This window comes from Schistocerca nitens, chromosome 3, assembly GCF_023898315.1.
Source record: "Schistocerca nitens isolate TAMUIC-IGC-003100 chromosome 3, iqSchNite1.1, whole genome shotgun sequence".
In the NCBI taxonomy this organism is placed as follows: Eukaryota; Metazoa; Arthropoda; class Insecta; order Orthoptera; family Acrididae; genus Schistocerca; species Schistocerca nitens.
This window is the reverse complement of record NC_064616.1, coordinates 181,467,688-181,477,225: the sequence shown is the minus strand read 5'-3', so window position 1 is coordinate 181,477,225 and position 9,538 is coordinate 181,467,688. Positions and strand designations below refer to the sequence as shown.

The 9,538-nt window shown below is 39.6% G+C and overlaps 1 non-coding gene across 1 annotated transcript; it reads right to left on the bottom strand.

Annotated features, from left to right (window-relative positions):
- Positions 1-9,246: 9,246 nt before the first annotated feature.
- Positions 9,247-9,317, bottom strand: Trnat-agu (transfer RNA threonine (anticodon AGU)). Its single transcript has one exon. It is a non-coding gene; the product is annotated as a tRNA-Thr (tRNA).
- Between the last annotated feature and the right edge of the window lie 221 nt (positions 9,318-9,538).

Genomic DNA, 9,538 nt, shown 5'->3' with positions numbered 1-9,538 from the left:
CCCTTGCTCCAGGGATCGCAAATCTTTATATGGAACACTTTGAGGAGGTGGCACTACAAACTGCTCACCGTAAACCCAGGCACTTCTTCCGCTATGTGGACGACACTTTCGTGATTTCGCAGCATGGCAGGCAGGCACTGGAGGAGTTTATGGACCACCTAAACGGCATACATGAAAATATCACCTTCACAATGGAAGTAGAAGAGATTGGCTGTAGTCCATTCCTGGACATACTGATCAGGAAGAAAGCGGATGGCACGCTGGGCCATTCAGTATATAGAAAAAAGACGCACACAGACCTGTACCTCCATGCAACCAGCTGCCACCATCCGGCGCAACGCCAGTCAGTACTGACCACCTTGGTACATAGGGTGCACGTCATTTGTGACAAAGAAAGCCTCTCAGACGAATTACACCACCTAAGAGAGGTATTTCGGAAAAACGGGTACAGTGAAACACAGATTGACAGGGCCTTCAAGAGGAGACAGGCTGACAAATTTCAGGAAGAGGAAGAGGAAGTTAACAAGAGACTCGCCTTTCTTACATATTTGGGGCCCACATCAGCCAAAATCGGGAGGCTAGAGTGCTTAGAAAATGTAGTCCACCAACAAAGGAGGTGGCTTACAAAACACTCGTTCGACCTATACTTGAGTATTGCTCATCAGTGTGGGATCCGTACCAGATCTGGTTGACGGAGGAGATAGAGAAGATCCAAAGAAGAGCGGCGTGTTTCGTCACAGGGTTATTTGGTAACCGTGATAGAGTTACAGAGATGTTTAATAAACTCAAGTGGCAGACTCTGCAAGAGAGGCGCTCTGCATCCCGGTGTAGCTTGCTCGCCAGGTTTCGAGAGGGTGCGTTTCTGGATGAGGTATCGTATATATTGCTTCCCCCTACTTATACCTCCCGAGGATATCACGAATGTAAAATTAGAGAGATTAGAGCGCGCACGGAGGCTTCCTCCCGCGAACCATACGCGACTGGAACAGGAAAGGGAGGTAATGACAGTGGCACGTAAAGTGCACTCCGCCACACACCGTTGGGTGGCTTGCGGAGTATAAATGTAGATGTAGATGTAGATGTATAAAATCTAAAATAAATACCGTCTTCCGACCACCGCCGAAGACGAAAGAGCTGCTGGGCTCAGCTAAAGACCCACTCAAACTAAACACACCTGGTATATACAACATTGCCTGCGAATGTGGTGTGCAGTACATTGGTCAAACGCAGCGCTGCATCTCTAAAAGGTGCGAGGAACACATCAGGCATGTTCGACTTGGACAGATAGAGAAATCTGCTATAGCTGAACATAGCATCAAAGAAAACCACACCTTTGACTTCGAAAACACCAGGGTGCTGTGCCGAACTGGGAGCTATTGGGATAGCGTCACTAAAGAATCAATAGAAATACAGGTCCACGAGAATCTTGTGAACAGGGACGAAGGCTATTAACTGAGCATGGCCTGGGATCCAGCTTTAGCCGCAATACGCCAGGAACGCAACAAGAACCGTCCAGCTCACGAGACGCGATCACAATGCTCTGACGGAGACACGAACGGCGCACCCGCTTCCCCCTCCACCTCGCCCGCCGGCTCCTCTGGACCCAGCCTCCCGCGGCCAGGTGGTGGGGGGCACACCGCAGGTATAAAGGGACCGGCATCCGCAAAGTCTCGGCACTTCGCCAGAAGATGATGAGTATGTCACTCGTCGAAACGTCGCAGTTTGAAGACACCGCCACCCGGCTGGAAGCCCGAGAACTCTTCACCAAATAAGAAATTATTAAAACTTAAATGAATATATGATAAATTTAGAGAGTTCAAATTCAAGACAAATTTAACTGTGTTAAAGATAAATGCAGTTTATTTAAAGTTAAGAAAATGAACTGAGTTCAAGATAAAGACAGATTTTTATTTGGGTTGAAGCAGATTTTTTTATCGACAGAATTTTTATTTCCGACAAATTATTCTGTACATTTTTTTACATTTGCCGCAATGTTTATCTTTGCATGACATTTTGATAAAAACAGCTTCATTTTTTAATTATTTTACAATTAATACATTTTTACATCCAGTTTGTTTTCATCATTGTCATTATATTTCAGCACCAGTAATATTTTCATATATATCATCACTTTAATTTCTGTTTAAATTATTCTTATAAAAATATACAGAAAATGTTTTTTTCACATGCACAAATATACATACCTGAAAAAGAGATGAAAATGCACTATAAAACAGTAAAAACATACAGAAAAATGGTTAAAATGCACTAAAACAACGGTGAATGTTATTCGTTCATGTCGATTTCACATTTTTTGTTAGCAAAATCTGACATTAGACAAATTCGTGTTTTTTTATGAATTTTTAGATCTTTTTCGTGAAATTTACCTGAAATTTGGTGGGTTTTCAAAATTTGTGATGAAAGAACCAAAATAAAGCAGAAACCCCAAAGATATCTACTGATACACATTCACAAATGTTTATTAAATGTTTTGGACGTCATTTTTCTTCTACACATAGCTTTCTACTACAACATCTTTCCCCCAGATTTCATTAATTCTTTTCTCTGTACTAATACTGTCTTCTTTGTGGCACGGAGGGGGTGGGGGGAGGATGGGACAAGTGTGTCTTCTCACAGCACAGAACTGCTGTGCACCTGGTGGCAGGATACACTTGGCAGTGAGGATTTCAGGAAGCTCCTTTTCCAGCACTGCTCGACAAGTGTGAAGGAAAGTAGCCACATCAATGTGCACAAATAGCTGCCATGTTGTGGAGCCAGGTTCAATTTCTTTTACTAGCAAGAATTTTTCCTCAGTAGGGGAACTTGTATGGGGTATACTCTGCGTTGTGATGCCAATTCCTCAATGGGAATTTACGAATATAAGGTCTGGAAAGTCAGAAAACCAGCAGGGAGAGCAGTACTGCTGATTGCATGATCGTCTGTACTGCATCCACATGAAACTGCATTACAGAGACTGTTACGGAAGCTGGTCAACTTCCATTGGATCCCAGAGCTTGAATGATGAGCTGTTTTTTTATCATGCTCTTGGCATACAGCAAAAAGGAAATTGATAGTCTTGTAAATTCGGAATAAGACAGTCAGAGTAACAACAAGGGCTGATAATAATATAAAGTGAATGATTTTGTTCATTAATATGAAATCTTGATAGTAATCAGTTTACACATTTTGGCAGTGTTAATTACATATGTCCTGAATTACCTAACATACTTGTAACAATTCAAACCCATGAGTACAGTGGCAGATCATGTACATCTCTACTCTTACCACTGAAAATATTAGCAAAACCTAACAACGGTATGGTTCATATGACAACTGAAATAGTGTATAAAACACTTTTTCCTAATAGAAAGTATGCCAATAAAACTGTTAAAGAAAATGCTGCACAGTTTGTCATGAGGAACCCCAATCTATTCATTAGAAGAATTCTAAGAAATGCTCAATTGAACATAACCACATAAAACTGTGTTTACATAAAATTTCATATTAAAAAGAGTTAATGTACCAAGCACTTAGATGAAGTCGTACTTATTCCAAATGTAAGTTTTCGTTCACTAAATTCAGTGGAATCCCAAAGGAAACTACTGTTCATCTCATACTAGCCATATGTTCAGTCAGAATAATACAGAGGAAACAAAATTTGATTAAGTAGAGTCTGGGCAGATGTATAGTTCATCCAGGTGTCCTTTTGTACGATGAGCAGCAAGAGTACTTCATTTAAATTTTACTCTGGCATGCACAGTGACAGAGTTACATGTTACAAGTGTTGTGTCTAGGAATCCTGCATCCTCGGTTTGGTAGACAAACAATGAAACAACTCATATTAATGAGTTTTATTTACAACAAGACAAGTACAAATACTTAACTTTGATCTGAGAATTCTTGTAGTGAATGCTGATCTCTAACTTGTGCTACACAGAGTTTGCTGATGAAGAGGCTACAATGCGATGGCTAACAAAGTGGCTAATGTCGAAGCTGCTATCAAAGTAGTTGCCATCAGTCGGGTGCAGCGCTCATGTTGTCTTCACCTAGTGGCCGCTGCTGTCACATTGTCGACCTGGAGGGAGGCCAGTCACCATTCGATTGGCTGACCTCTTCTCACAGCCTTCTCTTCCCTGTCGTTTCTGACTGGCATGCCATCACTGTCTTTATGCCACAACAATGAGCATCATCTCTAAATGTAGAATGACTTATTTTCATCACATCTAGTGCACATGTAACAGTGAATCACAGTGCCATGCAGATAATGAATTGTACCAATTCTGCAGTGAGATGCACAACAGAGCTGGATACGTTACTGGTGACAATGCTGTGACTAATTGAGTAGTATGGAATTGTAAACAGTTCCTCTTACTCCACAGAAATAAACAAGACATTATAGCACACATAAAAACTGTTGCTTCTCTTTGACTGGGAAAGCGTATAGTGACACAGACACATTGATATAATATAACTAATTACTTGCATAATGATCAAATTGACAATCACTAAGAGAGATGCTCAAAATTGCTCTGTATTATCTTATTAATAAGATTACTAATGTCTGAAAGACTATAAACTAAAGTGACTTTGTGGGGCCCTCAGCTAGCCACAGCAAAGCATGATGGGGAAAGTCTCACAGCATCAGAATTTCTAGTAATCAAAGCTGCATTCATCACTATCACTGAAATAATGTTCATTTGAAAATAGCTGACATATTATTCATTGAGTATAACACAATACTGAACTCATATTCAGCAGAGGTGACAAAATCTAAGACCAGCCGTAACAGTTTATGGTAACATGGTTTTCCACTCAGCACTCTGCAGGGTACAGTATCAAATGTGGGATATGGTACACAGTATCATTACAATTCTCTTCTGAAACTCATGTGTGTTAATTATACACAGAATTATCAGTTGTTCCTTGTAGCTTTACAAGGATTTACTAATGTTGGTAAATTCTGTGTAGCATTTCTTATACATTACGGATTGTGTGTGTGTGTGTGTGTGTGTGTGTGTGTGTGTGTGTGTGTGTGTGTGTGTGTGTGTGTGTCAGGTGAGGGTGGGCTGTTCATTGTATATTATGATATCCTCTCATAGAAAAGAATTAGCAATCTTAACAGTATCATGAACTCACCTTTCTTTTACCATTGCTTATCAGATCCTGTGAAAACAATGTATATTATACAAAGTTCTCTTTTAAATTTTACAAGGGAATGACGGGTAACAACAAGTGATGAAGATATGAATAGCTGAAGGAATGTTATTTTGATTGCAATGTAAACCTTAATCAGCTTCCTGACAAAGAAGCCATAGAGAAATTTCACAAGCACCTGTTGAACAACTATATATCACATGATTATATTTAAGAGTTACAATTTGAAATGTTGAGTGTTCTGATTATAGCAAACACCAATACTCCACCCAGTGATACAATAATCATTATTTAATGAATTGATATTGTCCTTATGAAAAACTCATTTATTTAATTGATACATTTTCGTTACATAAGTTTAAACTGGATTACAACACATTGAAAAGAAATGATGTCAAGGGGAATCTCTTTTCCACGGAACTGATTTTTCTGTACTAATCCACCAGTAATTGCAGATATGTTCCTGTGTACCTGAAACAATATTGGAGCTTTCTCGTACACAAAGCAGTGGTTCTATATTTTATTTTTAAAAACACGTTCTATACACAGTATCTGTAATACATGCCAGTTAGAAATTTGGATGTATCAAGGACGCACTTAAAATTCCAATCCACACATTAAATTTAAACTACTATTGGTATCTAGTGTCACTGTACCATGTGGATTTTATCTATCCATAAGAATGAGTTTTGAAAATTTGCTGCTTTATAACTTTAGAAATTTTCCTTCTCTGTAATCAAGAGTATATAAACAATGGATTTGTAGTCTGTGTAGTATACCTTTGGCAAACATTCTCCTATTGTCTAGTAGCTGCAGATCCAAGTGAGACAATATCATCAGATCATGAAATCCCCCCCCCCCCCCCCTCAACAAAAAATAGTTGGGTAAAAGCATTTATATTTTTACATACACTAATTTCTAAATTTCTCAGTGAATTTTCAGAGAAGACAGTAGAATGAAAACCAAGCACTATGAAAATGACAAATAAGCCTAGGGAATGACAAGCTTTATTTAATACAGGCCGCTCTTTTGTTGCTAGCCTATAGGGATGAGATGGGAGTCTGACCAGATGCAGAAAACATTCCAGCTGGATAAACAGGCCCGTTCACAAACTTACTTTACCTGGTGCCAACATCAAACCTGACAATTGTTCGTTAGCACACAAGCAGAGCCACCAAACTGCAGGAAAGTAAGGAAGGCATGACAGAAAGGGAAAGGTGCTCCTTTGAGTGTGTGTGAGAGATACAGAAAGAGAGAGAGAGAGAGAGAGAGAGAGAGAGAGAGAGAGAGAGAGAGAGTGGGAGGGAGAGAGAACACACGGGAAACAAATGAAAGAAGCAGCATTCCAATTATTTACATGCCTGTATAGCTATTGTCTCCAGAGGTTTGTTCAAAGTCAAGGTGCAAAGTGAAATAATGTTAATGGTGGGTGCAGGCTATAGTTCCATATAACATAAGCTATCACACTGTCAAAGGTGTGAGATTTTGAAATTGTATCATCACTGGCATGTAGTGACCGCAATATTGATATTAATTAAAAAGGTACATATGACTAGGTTCAGTAATTAAAGCGCCATCCACTGAGATAAAATACTTGACTATCAATGATGTGAAATGTAATATCATACGCATATCGTACCATAATTCACACTGCTTTGCTACGGTCATTTGAAAGACATATATCTTCTCCAGGAAGCAATGTAATGCAAGTTTCCCTCTCAGATCTACAAGCAAATTTTGTCTATCTATGTTTTAAATTATACAGGATGTGTCAAAAAGAATCATCCGATTTATGTTATTTGAGATGTATGCATGAACAACATACTGATGAAAGAAGCAAATTATCGAGTTTTACATGCTTCCTGCTAGGTACCAGCAGGGTGCACCCTGTCTAGTTCTTGCAGACATGGTGTCAGAACAACAGAAAGAGTTTCCTGTTCTATGTTTTAAGCAGTGCAGTTCAGTAACAACGGTTCAGCATGATTTTTGTACTAGATATGGTGTGGATCCTCCTACAGTACAGAGCATTAGATGATGGGATGGACAATTCCAAGGAACAGATTGTTTATGTAAAGGTAAATTGCTGGGCCATCCGCAATTGTTTGAGACAGATGTCGAACACATTCCCCACAGTTTCAGCCCCCAATGTCCATCTGGCGTGTATTGTGTTGATGTTTACACATGAAACCATACAAAATTCAGCAACTAAAAGCTCTTCTTGAAGGTAACAAGGCCTTTACTTAATAATCAAGAACAGCAGAGTTTGCTTATAGTTGTCAGTGCTAACAGACAGGCAACACTGTGTGAAATAACTGCAGAAATGTTTGTGGCATGTACAAGAAACTTATCTGTTAGGACAGTGCAGTGAATTTTGGCATTAATGGGTTATTGCAACAGACGACCAAAGCGAGTGCCTTTGCTAACAGCATGGCATCCCTTGAAGTGCCTCTCCTTGGCTTGTGACCACAACAGATTATTGAAAAACTATGACCTGGTCACATGAGTCCTGGTTTAAGTTGGTAAGAGCTGATGGTAGGGTTTGAGTGTGGCACAGATCCCATGGAAGCCATGAATCCAAGTTGTCAATAAAGCTGGAGGCAACTCCATAATTGTGTGTGCTGTGTTTACATGGAATGGACAGTGTTCTCTGGGACAGCTGAACTGATCATCCACTGGAAATGGTTACGTTTGGCTATTTGGAGGTCATTTTCTGCCATTTGTGTCCAAATTTTTATGGGTAACAATGCACCATGTCATTGGGCCACACTTGCTCACAACTGGTAGGAAGAACATTCTGGACAATTTTAGGAAATGGTTTGGCCACTCCAATGCCTCAACATTAATCCCATCAAACATTTATGGGACATCATCGAGAGGACAGACCATGCATAAAGTCCTCCACTGGCAACATTATCATAATATGGATGGCTATAGAGGCAGCATGGCTCAATATTTCTGCAGGAGACTTCCTACGAGTTGTTGAGTTCAATGTCATGTTGAGTTGCTGCACTAAACAGGGCAAATGGAGGTCCAACATAATATTAGGAGGTAACCCAGCTTCTCACGGTATGGGCTCAGGAATATCTTTTTGAAACACAATGCAGCTGAAAGCGTGAGACTAAAGGCATACAATTGTTTTTAAAATAAGATCTACTTCTACATCTATAATCTCACTCCCGAAAATACTGTGAAGTACGTACCAGAGGGTACTCCCATTATGCCCCATATTAGGTTCTCCTACCATTCCTTTCACATTTGTGTGTGTCTGCTCCATAATAAGTCTCATTTGGGCTATAGAGCCCCACAGGAACAATACACAGGCCTTCAACTATATCTCTACATTTTTCATTTAATACTGTTGTCTGAGACATGATAAGAAGGCTTATATAGGATAGTTGATGTCTATCCTCAGGCATCTGTCAGGTCAGGTTTTACAACATTTGTATTATGTAATTCTAGAAAGCATTTTAATGGAGAATAGAACAGTGATCTTCATGGAGCACTTTAAAATTAAAATTAAAACAGTTTTGATCATAACTGAACATTTTCTAACAAATTTTAAACAGTTTCAGACAAATAGCAATTACCTTCAGATACAATAAGATAAGTACAAGGTATGTTTCCTTCTATATTGGAATTGTACTTACCTATCAGTGTATATGGTCTGAAGATGCTAGTTTTTTGGCTGAAATCAGTTGCAAACTTTTAATAAATGTTCTAATGGGATCAAAACTGTTTTAAGTTTAATTTTAAGAACTTTTTATGATTCCCTCTTGTAAGTCAAAAATACCTGTCCCAATTCATGCTGTCCTTCTCTGTATACAGTCTACATTCCCTCATATATGTGAGTGATTTCAGTTGTTACCCATTGAATTTGTTGTTATAGGATACTATGCTTTTGCATTTCTTATCTCTCTTTCTCTTTCCTCCCCCCCCCCCCCCTTCCCTCCAGAAATCTGCTGTATAATGATAAGCATACAGCACAGAAGAAAATGACAATTAAGAACCACACTGGTCATACGGGTTCATTTGAAAAATAAGTCACCTGATTATAATTTTCTTTCTTACTCTAAAAATATATTAATTCATTTGCACCAAGGCTGGGATTCAAACCCAGATCACCTGCTCACTAGGCAGACATGCTACCACTACACCAACTTGGCACAGTGAGCTTACTCAACTGTGAGGACAACCCTGCAAGCCTCCCTCCTCAATCCAAATTCCTGTTGACTCCTCAGCTAACTTGGCGTTCCTAGTTTAGGGGGAATACTAATTGGGCTGAGGCATGATACGGAACTGGGATTCAGGAGGGAGGCATGCCAGGGTTGGGTGAGCAGTTGTGCAAAGCCACTGTACCAGTGTGGTGTAGTGGTTAGTACATCTG